Source organism: Anguilla anguilla, chromosome 11 (assembly GCF_013347855.1).
Source record: "Anguilla anguilla isolate fAngAng1 chromosome 11, fAngAng1.pri, whole genome shotgun sequence".
Lineage (NCBI taxonomy): Eukaryota > Metazoa > Chordata > Actinopteri > Anguilliformes > Anguillidae > Anguilla > Anguilla anguilla.
The window spans coordinates 41,892,900-41,919,124 of NC_049211.1; the positions used below are offsets into that span (position 1 = coordinate 41,892,900).

Here is a 26,225-nt window from a genome sequence, read left to right on the forward strand (position 1 = left end):
TTTAGCAACATTGTTAGTCGGCAAAAAAGAAAGTGGCTAAAGGCAGAAGCTAAGCATTCTGTACCATACAGTAACACTGCACAGATCTATGTCTCCTGATGAAAATAAAAAACACACAAACAAAACCAAAAATGCGGAAGAGGACCAAGCTTAACAGGGGGAAAGTCCAGGCTCCCTCGAGTCCTGAATGCTTAAAAAAAAAAAAAAAACACCCCAGAAAAACACAAGGGTAATACCAGCGGAGATTTTGAGGAGTGCTGCCTATCTGGCATGTGTGAGACCCCACAGGCCAGGCCCGACACTCGACAGCGCCGTCGCCGTACTCCCTTCCCGGACGCCTCGCTCCCTGTCCGTGGCCAGACGCGGCCTGGAGACGCAGCTCCAGAGCACACGGCGTTTCTGCGCGCGCACCGCGAGAGCGCTTATCACCAAGCTTCTCCCACGGCAGCCATAAACCAGTTAACTCGTTCTGTGACACGCGGGGGTCGGACGCTTCGTACTTTCACACAAACGCACCCGCTCTCTCGTGCACTTTGGCCATCTGAAGTTACACGGCACATCTGGCGTGTCCAACCGCTCACGAGACACTCCCGCTTTCGTCGAGCGTTTCGCAGAAGCGCCGAGCTTCCTCCCCGGCGGTTCGGTCAGTCAGACTTGCACCAGCTGCGCGCGATATGTCTGCGGGGTCATTTCTGTGGCCCGTGTGGAGGGGGGGGGGGGGGACCACGAGGTTTTCAGAAAGAAACGGTCAGAGGTGTGTGTGTGTGTGAGAAGGGGGAGGGGGGCGTTGGTTCACGCTGCGGTTCCAGGGACCTTAATGAAGATAAATAAATGCAATGGGTCTGTCTGGAGCAGACCTGCCATGAATCAGCAGCTTGGAGAACGGGGGGGGGGGGGGTTCAAGAGAAAGAGAGTGAAAGGGATAGTTAGTGAGAGAGAGAGAGAGGGGGAGGTGGGGAGGGAGAGAGGGACAGAGAGAGGGGGGCGAGATAGAGGACAGAGAAATCAGTGAGTGAGAGAGAGACAGAGAGGGAGAGGAGTGAGGGAGCGAGAGATAGACAGACAGAAGCAGCGAGAGCGAGCGAGAGAGAGAGAGAGAGCGAGAGAGAGAGAGAGAGGCTGAAATTCCAGACATGCCCTTATTAAGAAGGCAAGGCGAGCCTGTGCCGATTCTCCTCTGGCCTCTGGGAGCTCCCTCCTGTCACCCACAACCCCCCCCCACCCCACCCCCCGCCCCCCGCCCCTCCCCTCCGCTTCAGAACGTCTCTGCCCAAATAAGGACAGAAGACCAGTGGAGAGTCGTATGTAGGAGGAGGGGGAGGAGGAGGAGGAGGGGGCATGGCGGTGATGAAGGGGAGGGGGCGGGGGTGGCCGCTTGTCCAATTTAGGCGTCCACCTCAGCCTCAGAAAACAAGGCTGGCCCCCGGGAGAATACACTGCGCAGTGTCGACTTGACGGAACCCACCACCCCACCCCACCCCACCCCCGCCCCGCCACCGGCCCACCCCACCCCCGCCACAGGCCCACCCCCCGGCCCGGGCTGGAGCAGGGGGGCAGGTTGAGCGCCGAGCGATCCATTACAGTCTGCAGCCGACGGCAACCGCTCAGGCTACGCTTATCTGCGCGCTGCGCAGGCGATCCGCTCGACACCTCGCTATCCCAGGCCCCTTCGGCCTGCGCCGCCCACTTATGCTAAAAAAAGAGCCCGACAATGAAACCATCAAAAGCAGCCGCTTACGGCCTCGACTGTAACCGGGAGCTTCTTTTCACGACTTTTTAAGGAGTTTTACGTCAATATAAAAAGCACATCTCCTTTTTATGAACACAAACCCTCTGATGTAAAAATACTTTTGTTGCGCAATCCCAGTAATTACGCAAAATGGAAAACATCAATAATAAAGACGTATATGGCCAGGTTATTAAAACGGTATATCATACAGAGCTCTTGAAAAGCAGGCGCATGAAAGCCTTTTCATTTGAAGGTCCAGACACTCTTAAGCAGCAGCAAGTGGTCTACCTTGGAGCTTTAAATCACGAAATGAGGGGAAACTACCTGGCTTTTGCACATTGAACAAGGCTATGAATCACATCTGTGTTGGGGCTTTGGGCTTGAACAGCAGCAGTGCTTGCAGATTAACCCAAAATTTTGCCATGACCCACCACTTGTTAATATTTGGCATATTTTCAAATGTGGAACCGAAACATTTTTAACGGGTCGAAAGAACCCCAGGTACGTTTTGCCTGGCACAGCCTCTATTACAGGTGTGATGCTTCATAAGACTGGTATGAATGTTAATGTGAAATGTGGCTCACGCCTATCACTATACAACAGGATATACAAACAGCATACAACACCAAACTCCACAACATGGGCGCTTGCCCTAATGAAAACTTTATTATGTGCCTCAAAAATGCGCCAACAAGCCACGAGCTCCATCACGTAAGCGGAGGAAAAGAATAAATCACCGGTTCACGCAGACCCAGAGGTGAAGGACATGGAGAATTTCCATTAATCTCAGCTGAACTGTTCCACTACACGTCATTCTTATTACACTGTCTTATCTATTTATCCATTCATCGAAATTACACTGCAAAAACGCATATTATACACTGCAAAAAATCTGTCCTAACAAGTGTTTTATAGTAGAAAAGTAGAAATTATTAGTTTGTTTTAAGTTACTGTTTTTTTTATTTTTATTTCTTACCCCATTGGCAAAATCTGATATTGGCAATATTTTTGTCTTCTGTAGCAAAAAGGTAATAGAGGTAAGGTTTTAAGTCTAAACGTAAGACTAAAATACTTGTTGAGACAGACTTATTTTTTATTTTGCAGTGTAGGCAGTAATCCATAATGAATTCCTTTTAATAAGAATCACATTGGCATTTGAATTGAATCCTCTGGCTCATAGTCAGCTGGTTATTACAAGTAGAAACCTTTTAATGTATGAGCTTGTCCTTGAGACTTTACTCATGAAACATAGCTGATTATGTTATCAGTGATCCTTCTGAGTTAAGTATCCTAGACACCGCCATTATCACAGGCAGATCCCAAAGCACCAATCCCACAGCCCTGCACAGATCCCCCTCTGTGGGAAACTCCGGGTTGAAACACTGACAGGGACCCTGTGCCGGAGGAGGTGCCTGTGTTTACCAAACACGACGAGGAAACCCTTTGCCATGCGGGTAAGAACCCAAACAAAATGCGGGAGAGTAAAAGTGAGGATTTTGCAGACGGACGGCGTGGCAAACAACACTGGAGCTGACAACCTGAGTGTCTGTTTACACCACAGAATCCCGGCATTCCCCGCCCCCGAATCTCGGGTTTACTGCCAAGACTAGAACAGCCATTACTCACCACTTTTCCTAGGAATAACCACGAATGCAACAAAGGTCCACTGCACCATTTAAGACTCTGCAAGTCGAGCTGATTAATGACACAATACTACTGTACAACTGATCCCACATATGCTCTGTTGCATATGCCATATTTTTGGGGCAATGAAGTGAAGAGTGGAAGGGAGGGTGACAGGAGAGCTCACTTTACATTGCTGCGCGGGTGAAGAGAGACTATTCTGATATAGTGATTTTTATAAAGTTTGGAAATCCATGCAGAAGTCTTTCTGTACGGAGAGGGTAATTAGGGAGGGGAAATCCAAAATCCCAAATGCAATTAGCAGCTTTCTACTCCTGTCACTGAGACATAGCAGTCACCCATGTACTCAGCGACAAACAGGGTAAGTTTCAGAGACTAACCACGGCCAAGTGGAGACAAACTATGGGCAAGTGGAGACAAACTATGGGCAAATGAAGACTAACCGTAGGCAAGTGGAGACAAACCATGGGCAAGTAGAGACTAACCATGGGTAGAACTGCTGCCACAAAAGAGACAATGGCACACAGGGTCTGTGTCTGAAGGATTCTGGGAAGCATATTCTCTCAGAAAGCCCTGTGAGGCAGGTAGAACGCATCAAGCAAGTGTGACTATAAACTGGGCGTAAGGTGTGATACACAACATGATACACCTATTCAGTCCTTAATACAGAGAGCAACACCAAAACAAGTGTGAATCCGCAATAGCTGCGACCGCACACGCGCATGCATCCATGTGTGCATGCATCCACGCACACACCCTCACACAAACACGTGACCTCTTCTTTGGCTCATGACCAACCAACGAAATCTTGTGCAAATTTGTGAATCCAATCGGGAGTTATGCGCCTTTTTGTGATAGGCCATGCCCATCGCCACGCCCCCCTCTCAGTCAATCGGCCAAAAACTGTGGCCGCTACGGGGTGGGACACTTCTGTGGGCCAACCGACAGACAGAACTATAGAGCTGCGGTCGCAGCTAAAAACAAATGAGGAATATAATTGTGTATCACACTTTCAACTCAACTGTCTGATGGCCAGAGTTTGCATTTGTACCTATATACTCACATTTTTATTTTTCAGTCATCTTCACAGCGTCATTAAAGAGCTCACAAAATTTCTTGTAAAAATATTTTTCTCCTCAGAAAAACAGATGAAAACGAAGCAAAGCGCAGATTACCTGGAGCAGCCTGCCAGCTCTCTACTTGTTTAAATATTAGCTTACCAGAGTAGTGGCCAGAGAGGCATACACAGCAGTCTGTACCAGCACTCAGGGATGGATGCCGTAAATCTTCACAAAATTGAATGAATTGCGGTATCGGGTGTTTCCATCTCATAGACATAACCACCTCCCAAATGGAAAAGTGGCTTCTTTTCATCAAGACACGCTAAATCATCAGATTTTATGGCTGCAGCGAGTTGAGGGTCAGTCAGCTGGGTATATGAAGAAAAGCTGAGAAGGTTTCTGGTGGTGATGTCAGTTTTTTTCACATTTTGCTACCGATACCAGCCTACAGGAAAAACAGGGAATGAGATTTGGCCTTGGGGACGACACAGACAGCAACCTATGGCTCAGGGCTGAGAGGGCCAGGGCCACAGGATCCACAAGCCAGAAGGAGAGAGAGGGTGGATCAGTGAGCAGGAGGGAGAGAGAGAGAGAGAGAGGGAGAGAGAGGGTAGATCAGTGAGCAGGAGTGAGAGAGAGGGACAGAGAGGGTAGATCAGTGAGCAGGAGGGAGAGAGAGAGAGAGGGTAGATCAGTGAGCAGGAGGGAGAGAGAGAGAGAGAGGATCAGTGAGCAGGAGGGAGAGAGAGAGAGAGGGTAGATCAGTGAGCAGGAGGGAGAGAGAGAGAGAGAGGGTGGATCAGTGAGCAGGAGGGAGAGAGAGGGAGAGAGTGGATCAGTGAACCGGAGGGAGAGAGAGGGAGAGGGTGGATCAGTGAGCAGGAGGGAGAGAGAGAGAGAGGGAGAGGGTGGATCAGTGAGAAGGAGGGAGAGAGAGGGATAGAGAGGGTGGATCAGTGAACCGGAGGGATAGAGAGGGTGGATCAGTGAGCAGGAGGGATAGAGAGGGTGGATCAGTGAACCGGAGGGATAGAGAGGGTGGATCAGTGAACCGGAGGGATAGAGAGGGTGGATCAGTGAGCAGGAGGGAGAGAGAGGGTGGATCAGTGAGCAGGAGGGAGAGAGAGGGTGGATCAGTGAGCAGGAGGGAGAGAGAGGGAGAGAGAGGGAAATCAGTGAGCAGGAGGGAGAGAGAGGGTGGATCAGTGAACCGGAGGGATAGAGAGGGTGGATCAGTGAGCAGGAGGGATAGAGAGGGTGGATCAGTGAGCAGGAGGGATAGAGAGGGTGGATCAGTGAGCAGGAGGGAGAGAGAGGGTGGATCAGTGAGCAGGAGGGAGAGAGAGGGATAGAGAGGGTGGATCAGTGAGCAGGAGGGATAGAGAGGGTGGATCAGTGAACCGGAGGGATAGAGAGGGTGGATCAGTGAGAAGGAGGGAGAGAGAGGGTGGGTGTGCAAGGCATGCCCGGGAGACCTAGCCCTTTAGCCCTTTAGCCCGTTGGCCCTTTAGCCCTTTGGCCCTTTGGCCCTTTGCGCTGTCTTAAAGAGGGGGTTCCACCTCAGAGACACTGCTTGCACCCCAGGTCAGTATCGCCTCTGCTTTTGCTGAGGGGAGGAATAATGGGATGGCGGTCGCCATAACGACAACCCAAAAACGTGAAGAGGTGTCACATCCATTCAGCCTCCCTAAATCACACCTTGTTCACATGTCATGCTGGGAATGAAAGATTTCCCTCTCATGGACAGGTACACTATATACTTTGATACAATACAACATTTAAATCGGGACACAGCTCAGTTTCTGTGGTGCATTATCACTGTCAAGAGAGGCAATATACTGATCTGCAGGAAAGCCATACAGACACCTGAACATGCCGAGCCCCTGCTCAGCAGCGTGAAAGAGTCCCAGGCAAAAGCCCACAGAGGTTTACAGTCAGGAGCAGAGAGTGAGAAAGTCACAATCGTACACTGGAAGCAGAACTTATCTGCCAATAGAAGGCTAGTGTGGTTCAGCGCATGACCTTCTATTACTCCGTGTCCACCTGTTAAAAACGCTCCACTCCCTGGTCCCACACAACCTCTGAACAAAGCCAAAAATATCACGCACGAGAGAAATCGAGCAATTGATAAAAGGCTTTATGATTAATCTCGTCACTAATCCCAAAGTCAGGTGCTTCCATCAGCAGAGTCACCGGAGGGAATCGGGAGGGCAAGTCTCTATATTGCGCAACCACCAATCCAGGCATGATCTACGAAGTCTTAAGTGTCACCTGACACCTCACGCACGCATGTACACTCAACACATTCGAAAATATAAGTTATTATTCAGGAGCTCAGCTAACCTTGTAAAATTTGTTCAGATTACACCCAGGACATTGGCAGGTGTGGAAAAGGGGTTCAACAAATCATTTCACTTCTATTTCAGGCAGCCCACGGACACCTTTTTATTGCCATTCTGAGTGACCAGTCGTATCATTTGAGTGACCAGTTGTATGTTTTCTGATACACGAGCCCATTGGACAACGGCTTTTCAGCACAACAGCCCACACAGAATACTGTGGGAATGCAATCATCTCTCTCATGCAGAAGCCTCCAGGCAGGACTACTCAACCAGCAGCCTTCAGGCCTTTGAAAGAAATCGTATGCACACACACGCACGCACACACGCACGCACGCACGCACGCACGCACACACGCACGTGCACGTGCACGTGCACACAAACACGCCCACACAGGGACACACAGACGCGCACGCACGCAAGCACAATGAATCAAAAATATTATTTTTCAAATGGTTTCAAGTTTCAAATCAAGCATCCAAATGTGTTTCTTTACTTCAGTGTTTTAGAAATGAAAACATGAGGAACTGATCGAGTTCCTGTATACTTAATAAGGCACTGATAGAGTTCCTGTATATTAATAAGGCTTTTGTTTAGCTAACTTGGACGCTTTCCATCTCTTCAAGCACAATGTTATCACTAATGAGACAGAAGACAAAGAAAAGCAAGGCTTAAAACTTACATTTGGTAATCCCAAAAACAATTTTACACATTTCACATTTGTATATTTAAATTTGATCTGAGGTTGAAATGAATAACTGAGAAGGCACAGAAAACACTCAACAATATAAAAAGAAAAAAAGTTTTAAACTACATATCATAAAAAGGGTATTTGCAGAGCATTCACTTCAGTTCTTCATTACAATAAAACCTGTCACTCCCAAAAAAGCTGTAACAGGAAGAGGAGATAGGTGGGGAAATGAATAACACCTTTTGAGCTAATGGGCTTTCTTTCACAAATCACAGGACTTTTTCCCCCCATCTAGCCATGCGCCTTTTCTGTTTGCTATTCGCAGAGCGCGCCATATGTTATCCCCAACAAGTGTGAACAGCTGACAAATGGTCGCAATTGTTCTTCCCTCCGAACGGGGTGACTCAAGTCCCGCAAAAAAAAAAAAAAAAACCAAGGCCCTCGCGGGCTCCTCAGACCAGGCTGCATCGGCAGAAATTAATTAAAGCAGATTAAGTGGCTGGAAACAGCGAGAGAACCGTGAGTGCAGACTACCACTGCCCCATTGTCTAACCCCCCCCCAGGAGTGAAATTTCATTACTGCCCCCCCCCCCCCCCCCCCCAATCCAGAGACATAGGGAGGGAGCCATATGCAATACCCTGAGGGAGCAAAAGTAAGACTGCGCATCATGCTTTTAAAAATAATATTAAGCACATGATATAAAGAGACAGAGACAAGGGGGAGGATAGGGAGGGAGAGAGAGAGGGAGGGAGGGAGAGTCCAAAAAGTGCTGGCACCCTCCTTATTATAGTGGACTGTTGGTGCAGCTGTATCACTTGTCTGTGTGAGTCTTCCTGCAGCTATTCCCTGGAGCTAGCCCCCCCCCCCCCAATAGATAAGACACCCATACAGACACTCACACACACACACACACACACACACACAGACAGACAGACACTCACTTGCACACACGCAAACACGCACACACCCACACACACACTTGCACACACACATACACACACATACACACACACACACACACACTCGCAAACACACACACACACACACACGCACGCACACACACACACGCACACACCCACACACACACTCGCACACACCCACACACACACTCGCACACACACACACACACACACACTCGCACACACATACAAACACACGCATGCACACAGCCCTTGACAAAGAGGAACAGGACCCTGACTGGAGGAGCAGCTGCTCACAGAGATCAGATTACAGATAAGGAAGACGTTCTCGGCCCAGGCCAGAGGAGCTGGTTGCTGTGACAGCACAGGAGGGAGTTTCCAACGGGGTGACTGACAGAACTGGATCTGCAGAACCCCTCCCACCTGGTCCGTACACCCACAATGCACTCCCACCATCGCCTGAGGCAGACGCCTCACGGAAAGCAGGAAATGCATAAAAATACTGTTACTGCATCGTTATGTAATTGCAAAACATTTGCTGAACTTTTTGATGAGTTACAGGAATAAAGATGAAGGCACTGTGTGTCAAACTGTGCTTTGAAATATATGGACACATGCAGAAGTGCATGGGACCAGCTACTGGACATTACAGGCATTTCTTTACAAGCATTTAGCAGGCGTTCTTATCCAGAGTGACTTACACACCTTTTTACATAGCATTTACCTTGCATCCATTTATACAGCTGGATATATACTGGAGCAATGCAGGTTAAGTACCTTGCTCATGGGTACAATGACGGCACACAACCTGGGACTTGAACCCGTGACCTTCACGTAGCAAGACCAGCTCCTTCCCCATTATACTACGCGGACATTGAGCAATATTTTCGAACTAGGGCTGCGTGTAACTGAAAGGCAGTTATTTGTCAGATGTTACGCCAAGATGCATGTGGCACACGTTGAGATACTACAGGGGAGGGAAAGCAGGCCATCCCTCATCCCCTTTTCACAGTGGCCGTGACCCGCAATCTTTGTTAAAATCAGTGGCCCAGACACACACATGCAGCCATGCGCACGCACACACACATGCGCACACACACACGTGCACGCGCACACACACACACACACACAGGACCTGCAGAACCGGTCTCCATGCTGAAGAACCTCCAGCAGACACACCTCAAGGCCAGCCAGACCGAAGCCTGCGCAACTGGCTCCTTATCAGCAGCAAACCGCCCCCAGCCTCTCGCCGCTGTCATTTCCGTGCCTCCCTCTGTCTAACCGCTGGAGCCCTGCAGTCCCACCCACTTCACCCTCTCCGTTCTGCGGGGAGCCCGGGGAGCCCGGGACGCCCGGCGAACCGTTCGCTCTGGACGGGCGCCGAGTCTGCGGGAGCGACCCGAAACCCTCCTGCCGGGACAGCAGAGCCCCCCCCCACCCCAGTCCCCAAACCCCACCCTTCCCCCCTCGGTCTGCATTTGGCTCTAATAAATCCTGTCCAACTCTTCCAATAACTTCCTCCTACTTCCGTTCTGGCAGCCCACTCAGGAAACAATCAAAGCTGAGAGAGAAAGAGAGAGAGAGAGACAGAGAACGAGGGGAGGGCCAGACAGCTGCACACAGGCGGAGGGGGAGAGGCAAGTGGAAGAGAGAAAGAAAAATAACAGAAGGAAAGAGAGATAGAGAGAGAGCAGAACAACAACAAAAAAAAGCAGGGGGAGACAGACCCAGAGGGGGGGGACAGAACCGGGGGGAGGAGGAGAGACACACTCAGACACACTCACCAACGGGCAGACAACAGGTTCTGCGCTGATACCGATACACATTGACACCTTTACCCACACACGCACACTCGCAGACACCTAGCCACTCTATTCAAATAAGCTTGGTTTGGCAGCAAGCACTGCACCACAACATCCAAAATGTCAAACAGTCATTTTCTAAATTTGAAAAAAAAAAACAACAACTCCCCACTGTTTAGTACAAAGTACCAGCCAATATTAGTTTGCAAACATATTCTGAAACAGATCTTGCTCTGATACAAGCAATACAAATTTGTTGCTCATTAAAACCTAAATATAGTGTGCGCAAAGCAGCCCTTTTTTTTGGAAAGTGTGGCCGTGGCGTAATCTGTCACAAGTATGCCACACAAAAAAATGAGTATCTGGAAACTGGCAGAAGTGAAAATTCATTCAGTCCTACACAACCCAAGATTACCCGACTGCTGTAGCTTCAAGCACAGTTAGAGAATGGTCTCCCCAGAACCTCACTATTACCGCCCTGACCAATTCTCCCTTACAAAATAAACAATTCTCGCAATGTGTAGCATTACCATTGTATTCACCAAGCACGATTTCAAATCAGGGACATATACAGTTAAACCACAATCCAGCTGACAGGGACAAAGACCACAGAATGAAAAAAATAAAAAAAATCTAAGCATATGCCATAATGCTTATTTTACAGCCTGATTCAGCAAGTTTTCTTTCCCTAATATTTTCCAGGCGAGGTTCAGGAGCAGCCAGCTCAGGCTTTCCCGGGATTGGTTCTTTAGCAACAGGGGGATGGTCTATGCTGAATTCAGCATGACCCGAAAGACTGGTATGGATGAAGTTAGTGCTGAGGCGAGCACGTCCGATCAGCCCACCGAGCCCGTGGCCCTGTAACTCTGCAACACAAAGGCTCTCCACTGTAGAGGACAGCCTGTGCTTGTCACTCACTTTGGGGGGGAAGGGTCGGATGGAGAAGGCCAGTGGTCAATACGAAAGGCGTTAGGAACAGTTGGGCTCCAAACTTGTTTTTAAAGTTCCCCAACCCAACCCAGCCAATTCTACTGCCATACCAATATTCCACCCGTTTCCTGTAAAGCAGGCTCTCAAACTCAATCTCTATAAGGCTGTATAGTCGGCTGGTTAAGAGCTTAATTGCTTAAGTGCTTACTTAAACGACTGGCTAGTCACACGCCATATTTCCATAGCTCAAATTGGCTACAGGCTGAAAGGAAAGCCCAAAAAGCCCTATAGACACTGCGGCCCCCCAGGACCAGTTCCACAACCCTGTCCCCTGAGAAGAGAGTCATCTCCGGAACGTTCTGCACACCTCTGAACAGACCGCTGCGGGACGAGTTCCTCCCATGGCCGCCCAAACGTCCCACCGCCTGACGCAGGGTAGCACCGAAAAGCTCCCCACACGCCCTTTTTGGTCTAAGGTCTACCCATCACCAGAGACTAGGGAGAGTAAGGGGTGTCCTGTTACCCCATGGGTTCTCATTAGAGCCCAGCAAGGGCCGAGAAGGACAGAGAAGGCCCCTCACCTGCCAGGACAACCACTCAAGTTACGCTTCGTCAAAAAAAAAAAAAAAAGGACTCCAGCTATCAGGGTCAACGAGTCGCCATGTAGAGGTCTCCAGGCTCTTTCTGGACATACACTGAGGACAGAAAGATCTGGAAACTGACACTCGGAACAAAAAGCTTTTCGCTGGCAGCTAAGCGGTCCATGGTCAAATGTTGAATGGGATTTGGAATCAAGACTCATCGCTGGGCTCTATATAAGGATGGTAAGGGCAATGGGAGTGGATTTAAAAAAGAAACTACCATCGGCAACCAGCATCAAAACAATTCCCATCTAAAACACTGAGGAATGAGCACACTGTTCCCCATTCTACATAACAGCAAGGTTTTAGCACCACTGAAAACCCACCCAACCTGGAACCCAAGGACACAACTTCCTTTGTTATTTTCTTCCACTTCATAATCGTCTTTAAAGACGTGAGCAGAACTAGCTAATCGCTGCCACGTAAATGCTAACAACCGCCAACGGCTTGCCGCTGCCGATCAACGTCAACACGAGGATACAGAAAGGCATGCGATGAAAGAACAATTCTGTCAGCAAAATAACAAATGCAGATGTATGGATCAAGCTCAGATGTGCCAACCAGTGCCAGCTTGTACTCCACCGCCGTGGCACCACTTTAAGCGGTTAATTTTTTGGGATCTGAGGAATCAGTTAAGCGTTGTTTCCGTTTTGATCATGAAAGCAATGGGAGGTCTCAGAAGTGCAGCAACTGGGGAAAAAAAAGATATTTACCAGCAACAAAGCTTTGGCAATCCTCAACCTTCTAACAGAGCTTTTAGCAAAAACACTACAATGCAAACAAAAGGCCAATCCAAAGTTAGCGCTGTAGCTAAACAAAGTATTAGGTTCATATTCATGTGACCGTCTTCTGCGTGAGCTGAATAAACGATATTGGAACAAACTATAAACATTACTTGCTGGTTTTTGGTAATTGTATTGCTTGTACATAAAATATTTCCAACGAAACATTTATACCAAGAATATGGGATTGATTATGAAAATGATCCTCTCAATTATCTTGAAAACATCCAGCCAACTCAACGCTCCGCAGAAAGATGTTCTCGGAAAATGCCAAAGGGAAGTCACTGCAGAAAAAACATGCCTTTTATTTTCTCTTTTTTTTTAAATAAAAAAGGGGGATTAAGAGAAACTGAGACGCATCTTTCGAATGTCTATCAGAGTATTGGAGGAGAAGGAAGTGGACTTTCCTTATACCAAAATACTGGGCTTTCCAAGGCAGGTCACCTGGGCACCAGTAAGTCCATTTACACCGGGAATGACCACTTTAATACGGCCGGTACGACAAGGATACAGATTAATGCTAAACGTCTACTTCGGTAAACACATCCAAGAGCATACGACACACATATTTACAACTGGCTACACTGAACAGATATGCTGAGAAGTTGCATCCAAAGACCGACACGCAAAGACAAGCAAAGCCGTTAAAACCGGGAGACTTCAGCAAACGCCCTGGTGAAATAACGAGACTCTAGGCTTCTCAGCCTAGACAAGCGGCAAGCTCACAGTCCCATAACCTCGCGGTGCCTCGTTACAGGCCAAGCACAGGACACTGGTCTTGTTTGCTCAAACCGCTGTTTACAGTAGGGCGGGGAAATCACAGCCATTTGGCCGCCCATTCTGCGGAAAGCGTCAAGACGCCACAAACTGCGGCACAAACGGAGCTTGGGCCTGTTCCCTGTTGAGGGCTGAGCTGAGCAGTGTTGAGGATACACACAAAAAAAAAACAGTTCAGGACGTTATTTCCTATCCGTAGCCCAATTTGAAACGGCTGAACGATCCTACTTTTTTTTACGGTGATCACAAACCATCTGGCTTTTGAATAATTGAGGATGCAAAAAATGATTTTATTGTGCCACAGCCTCAGGAGGCCGTCTGCATGCATATATATGCGAATATAAATGCAGTTCATTTTGAGCCTCTCAGGCTCTGATGAATCTTTCCTCCCCAAGGCAATGGCATTGCAGCTCTGCGCACAAAACAATGAATCCCAACAAAATACTCTCTCTCATTTTCATTACTGTGTTTGGTTAACCAAAAATGCCGAAGTATTGGCCAAATGAATAACAGATGGCCGTTTTCATTACTTTGAGCTGCACAGCCCTGGGGATGCTGAATCCGGTGCCCCAGTTAGGAGCAATGGGAATGTCTTCAGCGCTCCAGTTAGGAGCAATGGGAATGTCTTCAGAGCTCCAGTTAGGAGCAATGGGAATGTCTTCAGCGCTCCAGTTAGGAGCAATGGGAATGTCTTCAGAGCTCCAGTTAGGAGCAATGGGAATGTCTGCAGCGCTCCAGTTAGGAGCAATGGGAATGTCTTCAGAGCTCCAGTTAGGAGCAATGGGAATGTCTTCAGTGCCCCAGTTAGGAGCAATGGGAATGTCTTCAGCGCTCCAGTTAGGAGCAATGGGAATGTCTTCAGCGCTCCAGTTAGGAGCAATGGGAATGTCTTCAGAGCCCAGTTAGGAGCAATGGGAATGTCTATAGAGCTCCAGTTAGGAGCAATGGGAATGTCTTCAGAGCTCCAGTTAGGAGCAATGGGAATGTTTTCAGAGCTCCAGTTAAGAGCAATGGGAATGTCTTCAGAGCTCCAGTTAGGAGCAATGGGAATGTCTTCAGAGCTCCAGTTAGGAGCAATGGGAATGTCTTCAGAGCTCCAGTTAAGAGCAATGGGAATGTCTTCAGTGCCCCAGTTAGGAGCAATGGGAATGTCTTCAGTGCCCCAGTTAGGAGCAATGGGAATGACTTATACGCAGTGTAGCATGAGTGTGTGTAAAACCAAACGCTGAGACTTTAAGTGAAAATGTGGGGTTCATAGATGAATTTATATTTTATATCAAAAATAGCATGTGTATATATATATACATATATATATATACACATATATATGTTATAATTGCCGGTGTCATCTATATCCACTTTGTGTAAACTGTGGCCTAGACTGTCAGCAAGATCTCATCTCAAGAGATGTACCCATTTCCCCTGAATCATCTGAATCATCGCTAAAAAGCATAGAAACTCTTTAATCTCAATGATATGATATCTCTTTAATCTCAATGATAATATATAGCACTCTGCTTGGAAAATAGGAGTTTGGTTACTTTCCATTAAACATCTCCACATACAAAACATAAAAGGTATTAAATTCACAATCTGTCATATAATTGTATTAATTGTCCTTTTGCATAATGCAAACAGGTCCTTCCAACAGCAATGCCAATCCTCCGACGTTCGTTTTTTTTCTTCCTACAATCAAAATCTCATTATGGGCACTCTCAAAAATACTGAACCTTATTAAATGGCCACAGGCCTTCAAATCTAATTATAATTCATAATCTGTCAATATTGACTTCCACTTTTCTCTAACGTTGAGGAGAGGAGCGCAAACAGAGTGAAATAGTAATTCGTATTTGCAAAGGGGGAAAAAAAACTAATACTCAAGTTCTGTGAAATACTGTAGGCCATGCCCTCAAAAAGTAGAAAGTTGATATAACAGAACTGCTCCCTTATATCAACCTTTGATGCAAGGGGTTGCAATAAAGAGTATGTGCTCTAGGATATGTTCCTTGGGGTATCATAGTGCCCTTACCACTTCAAAAGTGACAAGGCGACATTTTCACTATTTTTAATAGCACTTCAGGCAGAGTTCAACAACCGAAGTAAACGCATATGAACTGGGTCATTAATTTGACTTTAATCCAATAAATGGCCAACCGTAGGAAAAAAGCCTTCTTTGCCTCAAAATTCGTATTTGCCATATGCAGCTGCCAGCAAGTACATTTAATGGTTAAGATGTACAAATATAAAACCAATTAGCCAAGAAACACACACAGATCCCGTCGATTCACTGCTGAAAGAAAGGCCTTTGGTTTGAGGGAGGCTCTTGCTTTTCTTCAGTGTACACTGAAGTGAATCTGTCTGTGGAGCAGAATGTTAATTCCTTCCAGATTTTGTCTTCACCATCAAAGTCTAATATTAGAATCCTAAAGAACGTTAGAATTTGCCAGTGGTGCACTGGTCGCTCCTGCCGATTGTGCCAGTGCGTTGTGACTGAACGACATAAAATAATAATCTCAGAAAAGGCAGATAACACTAGTGTGAATATAAGAGTGCATGCCTTATCAATGTCACCGACCAAAAAGCAACTGATTGGACAAAATCACCTGATTATACTGTACACATTGTTCTGAGAAAAAAAGCATAGTCAAAATGACTGGGAACTGTGTTGTTACAACAGCTTATTTTTTGTCTATCCTAAGATCTAAAAACTGATTGGTTTCATATTTATCATTTTTTGTTAGTTTGTCCTGTCAGTATAACTACAAATAAACCAGGAGGGACAAAATAATCAAAAATTTTCCTGTGTTCCTAATCATACTCACCATACTCATCTAAAAAATAGCACGTAAACCTTACATATTACCACATTAATTCTGAACGGCAGTTTAAGCAGATTAGACTATAGAGCATTTAAGGTACATCTGTTACAATATAGGGCCATGCTGGGTTAGGCTGGCATTTGCCTTGGGATGCTACAGAAATTATTATTATTCTTTCTTTTTTTTAAATCACACACAATGCATGTTGATTTACATGTCATTGGCACTTATCATTCAAACTGTCAGAATGTTGATGTATCTTCATTACATAGCACAGCCCCTAGAGCAATGCAATGACATATTGTGCATACTCTTTTGCATGAGACATTCCATATACTCCTTCTCACAAGCCATGTGAAAGAGTGATACAAAATGTGCGCTCTCAAATAGGACACATAGGCATGTTGGAAGTGAAGCATACTTTACAAAAGTGCAAAATCTAAAAGTATATCGCCTCGGCTTTAATATCCAAAAATGCCAATACACTGTACAGAGCACTGCTCTGAGAGTATGAATATGGCTCTTTGAGAGACGGTTTGAATCTCAAGCAATCCATACAGCAGACATATACAGGGCTGTGGGCAGTTGTCAGTGATCTGTGCTGATGCACCTTGACGGACAGCAGGCTGATGTCAGAGTTAGGGCTGACCGATTTAATTTCCTGTCTTTTGAGGGTTTCGGCGAATGCACACATTTCACTTAAAGTATACTTTCTCGTGATGAATTGCATATGGCCTCAGTGCAATGTCAGTAACTCTGAATTTCATCTCTCTCTCTCGCTCTCTCTCTCTCTCCACACACACACACATTTTAAAGAGAATGTCAAAACCAGTCGGTTGATACAATTGCGGCCGCCAGTCCCCGCTTCCGAAAATGTACACAGTGAGCTTTCCACGTGCCGGGCTTTCAAGCTGGCAGCTGCAGTTAGTCCAGACACCTCCTTTGTGCAGGGTTCCCAAGCTGCCTCCTCAAAAAGAAAAACACCGACGGGTAAGCAGGTCAGGATGCACTAAAGCTTTCATCTACAACATATGTGGAAGGCTCCTGGATAGGAGCAGGTCCAGAAGCACAAAGTCTTCACCACAGTAATATAAACACACTCGATCCACACTGCAACCTGCAAGCAGGAATCCGTCACACGTATCAGCTTCTACTTCTGAGAGGAAATGAGTACGAGACATATTGCACCAGGCCAGCTCTGGAACAAAGCGATATCTCACCACCTTAAAAACATGTATGAAAAGCCAGTCATCTCCCTAGACTAGGTTCAGCTGCCATTTTGTTTTTCTACTCCCCCGCAGGCAAAACTGAATAAAAACAAAATTTTACCAATGACTGATTAGGGATTTGTTCTCCCAAAAAATTCTGACAAAAAGCCTAAGATGCATTAAAAAGAGAAACTTCCACCCTGAAAAATTTCCATGAAAACAAAGGAGGCACTCAAAACCATCTGTATTTTAAGTCACTGTAACTGACAATGTAAATTACAAGGGCTGGAGGAAACACATTGGATTCTGTCACGTAGTCTTGGTTTTAATTAAGACTACAATCTGTCAAAGGTCGTCTCGCCTGCAGGAACAACACGGCAGGAATAACCGGGGGCGCTATATAAAGCGATGATGTCAGAGAACACACTGGTCATGCTTGCGGACCAGTTTGAAACTTCACAGCCAGCCCTTACAAAAACACTTCCATCTCTGCATCGCTTGTTTTTCTTACCCTTCAGACAGACGATAAAGAATATGGGGGAAGCAATCGAGACTGCACTACAGAATACACAGGCTATACGGCACAAGCTAGAACACAAGCCTGCCCGTCACCAATATTATTTGCAAAGTGTAGTTTATCTTACAATAAAATAAAATGTATCTTCACATTTCAACTGATCGTATTATAATTGAGAAATAAAAGACTCAAGGCAGCACTAAATTCATTCTAATCATAAAGTTTGAGCTTACATTGCTAGAACTGAAAAATACATACATTCTCACATTCAGACCAGACTACCCTTTGTGACTGTTGATTGAGGAGCACAGGCAATGCACTCTGAAAACAAGTTATGATTAATAAATAAGGAACTGATGGGTACATTAGAAAACCTGCAGGTTCATATCGATGACTGAACAGCTGCAAACCTCCGACAGATTATTGTGTCTGGGGGTAAATTTTAATTGGTGTGTCTTATTCACTGGGGGTGCGGTATCGGTGCTGTACCTACTCCAGAGGATGGGTTGGGCGGGGGGGGGGGGGGGGTGACCAGTGCAGTGCAGTACCCACCCCAGAGGGTTCACAGCCCCCCGTGAGCCAGAGCGGCCAGCCGAAAGGTGAGTTGGCGGGAGGGAGAGGGATCAAAGGGCAAAGCCGGAGAGCAGTCCCGCTCCCCCTGACCTTTCCCAGCACGGAGAGGGCCTCCAGCAGGCCTTTGTTTAAAAGCCCATCTCCTGCTAAATCCCACATAATCCACCGCTCATGCAGAGGAGTCAGAAGTGATGGGCGCGCTGAAGAGCCATCCTCTTCACAGCCCCCAGCCCCCCAGCCCCCTAGACCCCCAGCCCCCTAAACCCCCAGAAACCCAGCCCCCTAGACCCCCAGCCCACCAGCCCCCTAAACCCCCAGACCGTCAGCCCCCTAAACCCCCAGACCCTCAGCCCCCTAAACCCCCAGGCCCCCAGCCCCCTAAACCCCCAGCCTCCCAGCCCCCTAGACCCCCAGCCCCGCAGCCCCCTAAACCCCCAGACCATCAGCCCCCTAAACCCCCAGACCCTCAGCCCCCTAAACCCCCAGCCCCCTAAACCCCCAGCCTCCCAGACCCCCAGCCCACTAAACCCACAGACCCTCAGGCCCCTAGCCCCTTAGACCCCCAGCCCCCTAGCCCCTTAAACCCCCAGCGCCCTAGACCTCCAGCCCCATAGGCCCCCAGCCCCCAGCCTCCCAGACCCCCAGCCCACTAAACCCCCAGACCCTCAGCCCCCTAAACCCCCAGAAACCCAGCCTCCTAGACCGCCAGCTCCCCAGGCGCCCAGACACCAGCCCAAATGTCACAGTCACCCCCAACGGCTAATCCTTGTGCTCGGTCTTACTCGCCAGACACCACACCCAGAATTCTCTTTCATTTCCTTTAAGATGATTTATATACGGTTCACAATGCATTAAAGATCTTCTAAGGAATTATCACTACCCGTTGAGTTTATATTTTACAATTATATATCAATGAACAGTTTTACTTTTAAAGTTGTCCTTGTGAGAATAAAATTGACTCATGATGAAATTGACTCATTAACAAAATATTGCTGCTTCATCTAAAGAACATTTTTATAATTATAAACACTGTTTTTAGACACAATGAACAAATCGAATGCATTACTCATTGTAAACAATAACAGAGGTTCTTCCAGCAAGTTCTAACAGAGCAGCTCTTAGCATTAAAAGCTGTGAAAGCCAAAACCTAGTCAGCAAGCTGTCACTGTAACGCAAATTTACAGGTGGCAAAAAATGTTCCTTTCATTGCTCAGAAGAATTTGGAACTGGAAAAGCTTGACTACTCCTGTCTGTCAAGTCAGACCAAAGGGAGTGTTCCAATGAAGGAAGGTGTGGCATAGAAAACCACGATAGCTGATTGACTCCTTAGAATAAGTAATTTAAAAAACGAACCTTTGGTAAGCATTTTGCATTTTACTCGCATTTGCATTTGAATACAAACATTCAAACAGGGAGTTAGCAAGCACACTTGCGGATAATGACCTGACTTGTTTTAACGTACGTAAAAACTGAAACAAATTCATTTTCTTTTCTCTGATTTTTTTTTTACACTCAGCAAAACTTACCTTACTGATACAGCCACTTTAAGAGTGAAGGTTTGGAATTTAATACAGGCCAGAAGGCACTGCCGCCAAAAGGAAAGCACATTCCAGCATTTTCCAAATTCACAAAAACCCAGAATCAGATCACTCAATCTGGAGCCAGAACATCTCAAACAGGTACAACAAACGGGTAATTTCAGAAACAAACTGATGAAAATACAACCATCCGTTTTACATCTGCCAATTGTTCAATCTACAATCGAATTATTACGTTCCATAGCTTCCATTCACTTATCCGCTCGGAAGAAGAACATTACAACATTTTCATAATGTCATTTACTCCTTTTGCCTGCGTTTATCCTATTTTTGTTTGTTTTGTTTTTGTTTTCTTCAACAGTGGAGCTCACTGGAACCCATTTTAAGAAAACGCTATCAAACAAACTCCTCTATAAATCTCCAGGCTAAACAGCCAGCCAGTCAGAGGACCAACCTGGAGTTATGTAGGTTTAAGATTTAGGACGATGTGCCAGAGGACATATGATTACTCGTATGGCTCCCCCACTAGTTTACTTTCTTAAAAAAAAAAGTCAAACAGCTGTTCAAAGATCTGTGAAAGAGGCACAACCCCAACTGACCACATAATAAACCTGTCACATTAGACCATTCATTTTGGAGGGAACAGAGACTGTTTAGATAACGTGGTCCAAAGCTGATAACACAAGAGGTGCGTGTGTGTGTGGGTGGGTGTAGGAGGGGCTTTAGAAAAGCGATTGAAAATCAAATAAATCTGGAATCAATCTAATGAACAACAGACAGTATCTTTGTTACAGTAATATGGGGGCACAATACATTTTCGCTTCCCTGACATATAATTTACTGTTTGTGTATTTTATTTTTAAATTAAAAATGTTGAAAACTACTCAACTATTTTTAAGTAGCAACAATTCAAGGCACATTTATTTATTAATAAGTACAAAATTACATGAAAATGACTGAAGTCTAAAAGGCTAAAAAAAAAAATTTTTTGTTTTGAAACTAATTTGTAAACAGAAAACAGAAAATGTATAAACAAACTTCCAAATTATTATATGCCATTACCATGGGATCCAGCGGTTCGTATTTGAGAACTTTCTGATTCAGTTCTGTTCACAATTTATCAATTTTAATATGGAATGTGATTCACACCGGTACAGATCGGGAAGTTTAGAAACAATTCCAGTGAAAGTGTAAGTAGATAAGATTGAGCAAGGCAGCGGAGGGGGGCAGGGAGGGGGTGGAAGGAGGAGACGATGATGAACTGATTGAGCCGCAGAGGAAGTGGCTCCCTTTTGTTCCTAAAATCCCATCTCCCTCCCTTTTACACTTTTCCAGTTTGGTGAGGAAAGCAGAGCCAGCCACTTCCACATGGAAGGGAAACGGATTCCTCCTCTGTCAACATTACCAAATCATGGTGGGATAATTATATCAGTGCTATTTGTGCTGCAACATGCTAAGATCACAACATACGGTCCGTTCTCTTTGCGCTCCCTCCTCACCGTTCGCCTCGATATTTCCCCATTCTTAATTCGTCTACGACGGCTATTTTCGTTCGTATACATTCACCTTCATTCATCTTGACTTTTTTTTCTTTTTTGCCAAGGAAAGGAAACGCTGGAGGAAAATATTTTGCGTCTTAAAAACCACGATGTCAAGTGTTGCGATCAAAACAACATTGCCTGCTTGCGTTTGATAGAACAAATTTTGATCTAGGAAAGCTAAAATCACACGCACTTGGCTTTATTAAATTATGGCCGAATATAACAATGCAGTCTATCCACACGTTTACAAAATAGGTTTTGAATTCAATTGTGAGCGTACACCAAAATGAACGTGGAACGAAAAATTTGGTTCCTTCATCATTCATGCTTCCTTGAAATCGGTTCAGTGATGACTCTGAATGGTAGGTTAACTACCGTATTATCACCTCTCAACACAGGCAGTAGCATGTTCTTTTTTTTTGGGGGGGGGGGGGGGGTGTTAAGGAAAAACTAATATATTCGATGCTGTGATTGACCCTGGGATATAAAAGCAAAAGGGCGGAGGGACAAAAGGTCGGGAACAAAACTCCCTTTTTTGTGAGCAACAAAGTACTTTTTAAAATCACAAGTGCATAAGCATCATGAGGTAGACGGTTAATTTTATAATTCAAACACAAATTTGTTCTCGTGCAAAAAATGCATCAAAATGACTAGTAACAATCTTGCTGTATGGACATACATTGAGTGTTCTTACCTATAAGATTACTGAGATGGTGGTTAATGAAATCGCGTTTACTTCAGCAATCCACGTTTTCTTATTTTCGTTTTCGTCTCCAATTGATCCCCGGGCAAAAATAAAGATCTCCTCTCCCCTAGAAAAGTTTTGGGAAGTTTGAAGCGGAGTTTCAAGAAGCTGCGGGTAACAGAGAGAATCATAATGCTTAACTTCTTGGTAGTATCGGCAATGGCAAAAATGCTAATAAACCAAGGATTACACTAAATCTAAAATTTAAAGAGTGGGTTACATATCAAGCAGTGCATACACACAAGAAGAGAAAGACGGGCAAAACAAATCAATCATAATAGTTCTCTTCCCTCCCCAACTCGGGGAGTTCCGCGGAAAAATGCAAAAAATGACAAAGATCTGAAAACTTCAAGCGAGCAGCAACTGCATGAAACTTCACAAACCCACTCAGACAAAGAAAGCGTATTTAGCTATAAAGACTCACCTTTTGCTTGGTTCGCACTTCAGCCTTTTCAAGCGCAACGTAAAAGTTTATTCATTTAAACTGTTTATTTTTCATGCGCCTTTTTTATTTTCAATAAATATTTCTCCGGGTTTGAGAGTAAAGGTGGAATGTAAAGTATGACTTTGGTATGAAATCAACGCACGACACTGAAAAACGAAGAAAAAAACTTTCAAGGAGGAGCCACGGTCTTGCGTCAATCAACAAAGTTGGGGGCAGACACTGTGCTGAAATCTCCACCCCCACGAGTTTGAAAATACAGGGCAGTACTTTCGAGTTGCCCATCATTTGACTAGTAAAAATGTCTTTGGCGTAGGCTGTTCACGTTGACGGGTCAAGTCACCACTGTCTGACAATGCTTTATGTATTGTGTAGGGGAAAATGAAACCAAGCTTAAGAACAAAATTAAATACCAGTGTGACCGGGGTTTGCCGACATATTAATCCCTGCCATGTAGGGCGTTCTTTGTGCCAGTGAGCACGTTCCTTAACCTGTAGTTTAGTAGCACGCAGTTGTGTAAACTGGTCATATATATTAAAGGTAAGATAAAAGTAAATATTTCAATATCAATAAAGAGGCATCTGAAAAAAATAGCAGACACAACAATAGAAACATGCCAATTCTTATTATTCTTCTCATTATTATTATTATTGTCATTATGATTGTACTTCTTTTTTTAAAGAATAGCCTTTAAATGCGCTGTCACGCGCACCAACGTCATTTTATCACCATTTATACCATGCCGTAAATAAATAAATCGATTTATTATTTAAGTTGCACTGGCCGATTTAACGCGTGAAACAACAGAACACATGACTGATGCAAGCCCGGAGAAATCATCAGCAAAAGTATTTGAACGGCTTGATTTCACTGTCGATAGCAAAACCAAAAGAAAAGGGCATTGTGGCTGCAGATATCCAAATAATAGACCAGCAATCAGGCCACAAGTAGCCCAGTAATTTTCCGCAACCTTCAAAAACCAAGCTACCTCAGATAGAAACAAGTGTTTTGAATTTCCTTGATTGTAGTTTTTATTATTGTATTTTTTGTATTCAGTTTTTGGTACACTCTCGAAAATAGGCATACAAAAGTGCCTATAAAGGACATATAAAGTCACTGGGGTGGCACCCTATAGGTACATAAAATTGTAACCCTAGCCAGCAATACATTATTAATTTGTACCTTTATTGCTTGTTAGCACCGAAATAGATCATTATTGTGCTTTCAGGGTACATTGTACAAACATGTACCTCTACTGTCCTTTTATTTATCAGTATCACTGTTCCAGAGGACCATGTACTCTGTTAGAGTTGAATTAACACACAATATTCTACTGTGAAGGATATTCAATTGTATATTGAAATATCGAAAAAAGACGTTATAATCAACTCGTAGGAATAAAAAATATAATCACACCGACCATGTAGCTTATTTGGCTGACGTAAACTGGGACGACGCAAAGCAATCCTTCGAACAATGGGACTACTTAGCAAGCTAGTGTAAACGGTCCAAAAAATATAGTTAGCATAAGACAATTAATAAGTAGGGTAATTATCATAATATTATTGTAATACATAACAGTTGCATACGTGTGTTAAACTTCACAGTGTACGCTACTTCGCTCGCCCTTCTTTCAACACCATTTGTAGTCTAGATATGCGTATTCAAGTATTTCATTTGATTAAGTGTACTAATGTTTTCAACATATACAGCAGCGTTGAATCAATAGTCTGTTCTCGGACAGTACGGAGGGACATCATTCCCCAGGAATTCTCAAGGAATTTGTATGCATTCCGTCACGAGGTGCAAACAGTTAAATGGTTCAGCTCTTTTTCGATTCCTGCAAAGCGCAATAGCCTAGGCAAACTCCGTGATGTAATTTTTGGGAGGGCTGCCCAAGAACAAACGACCATTATGGAAATCAGCAAGTGTCACTCGTTTCCTTGAGCATGGTTTCGGCTCCAACAACAGTGCCCTCTGCAGGATTGAAGACTTCGTGTTTGAGCGCATGGCGCGCGAAATAGACAATACGCAAATGTGTATTCATATCATTAGATCTTTCTGCCAACGCAGAAATTTGTGGAAGTGGACTTACTGTGCTATAGGCTATTTCTTAATCAAATGAGGATTTGATTCAAATAGAACCGTTATACAATTCAGTATAGGCTATTATAACTTACAATCTACTGTGGCAATAATTGTTTTGAGATTGTACCTTTTAAACTAAAGTACAACTCCATGTCAGCTTCATTCACTGAGTCTGAAGCCAACCGTCTGTTTCACGACACAGTTTTTTTTCTCGGTATTTGATATTGCTGAATTGAGGATTTCAGGTTTTAATCTTCATATCATGCTTTGGTTCCACTGTACTACTCCTTTTGGAATCGCCAAACAAATCAGATGAACATGTGCTCTTCACAAAGATAAAACTTAAAATTATTTTGTAACATTTTTATCGAACAAATTATTTTGTATTTTTAAAAGAAAATCTACTCCTTTTAGAAATGAGGTTGGCAGTAATTCTCGCGCCATTGTTCTGAGGGGGCCTGTGTCTGTGGAGAACACTGGTTTGAGTGAGACTCCCAGAACAAGAGCTACGCATCTGAGGGCTGGAAGTAGGTTCAGCCAGCGGCGATTGGCCGAGGTTGGCTACACACCCGCCTGTCGTCTTCCAGCTGAAGAACCAGGACCGGTTTTTCTGGCACCACTCTCTTCCTTCCTGTCATTATGCCTGCCAGAACTGGAAAACAACAGCTCAGTTTTGGGGGGGTGGTTGTCCAGAGACTCTCTTGTCCTTGTGCAACAGTATAAAATATGGACAGCACCTCCCAAAAGGTCTGCAACTTATGTCTCTATTAAATGTTTAAAAAATGCAGAGTTCATGCTTTTTGATCTGTAGAGTCCAAAACCTCTTTGAATTAACTTGTATTAAAACAAATTCACTTGTTATGGTTAACCATTAGGTTTTACACTTGTTGAAAAACAAAATCGGTATTTAGTCATGGCCCTCTAGTCTTGGTACTCTCAAAGTATGAGATGTGGAATGTTCCCTGTGAAGATAAAATGATCCTTGGGTATTCTTACCAAGCCACCTTATCGTGAACTGCTAGAAGCTGCCAACAGGCATTGCTCTGGAGCTTTGGCAACTTCTGAGCCAAAAAACTAAACTATGTCAATTTTTTTCTATTTGAACGTATTACTCTTTGGGTGTTTCTCTGCAACCAACTCTTCCAATTCCCATTCCCTGAAAAGCCTTGTGCAAACTCCCATGTTGTACATGTGTGAGCAATTGTAATGATTACGTAATTAAAAGAAATGAACCTTGAAGTAGGGGCAGCACGGTGGTGCAGTGGCATTGTCGCCTCACGGCAAGAAAGTTCTGGGTTCGAATCCGGCCTGGGCCTTTCTGTGGTGAGTTTCCGTGTTCCTCCGGGTACTCCGGTTTCCTCCCAGTCCAAAGACATGCAGGTAGGCCAATTTGAGACTCAAAATTGCTCACAGGTATGAGTACTGTATTTGAGAGAA

General features: G+C 45.1%; 1 protein-coding gene across 7 annotated transcripts in view; it reads right to left on the reverse strand.

The window, feature by feature from the left end:
• tead3a (TEA domain family member 3 a) overlaps window positions 1–22,863 on the reverse strand; it is a 71,291-nt gene extending 48,428 nt beyond the window's left edge. For 4 of the 7 annotated variants that reach the window (XM_035382575.1, XM_035382573.1, XM_035382574.1 and 1 more), the window contains exons 1-2: window positions 22,683–22,862; window positions 22,208–22,366 (exon numbers count right to left, since the gene is read on the reverse strand). The gene's annotated coding sequence lies outside the window, so the exon portion shown is untranslated. Of the gene's footprint in view, window positions 1–22,207; window positions 22,367–22,682 lie in introns of all 7 variants that reach the window. The other 3 variants (XM_035382569.1, XM_035382570.1, XM_035382568.1) reach the window with 2 other exon arrangements.
• Window positions 22,864–26,225: the final 3,362 nt, after the last annotated feature.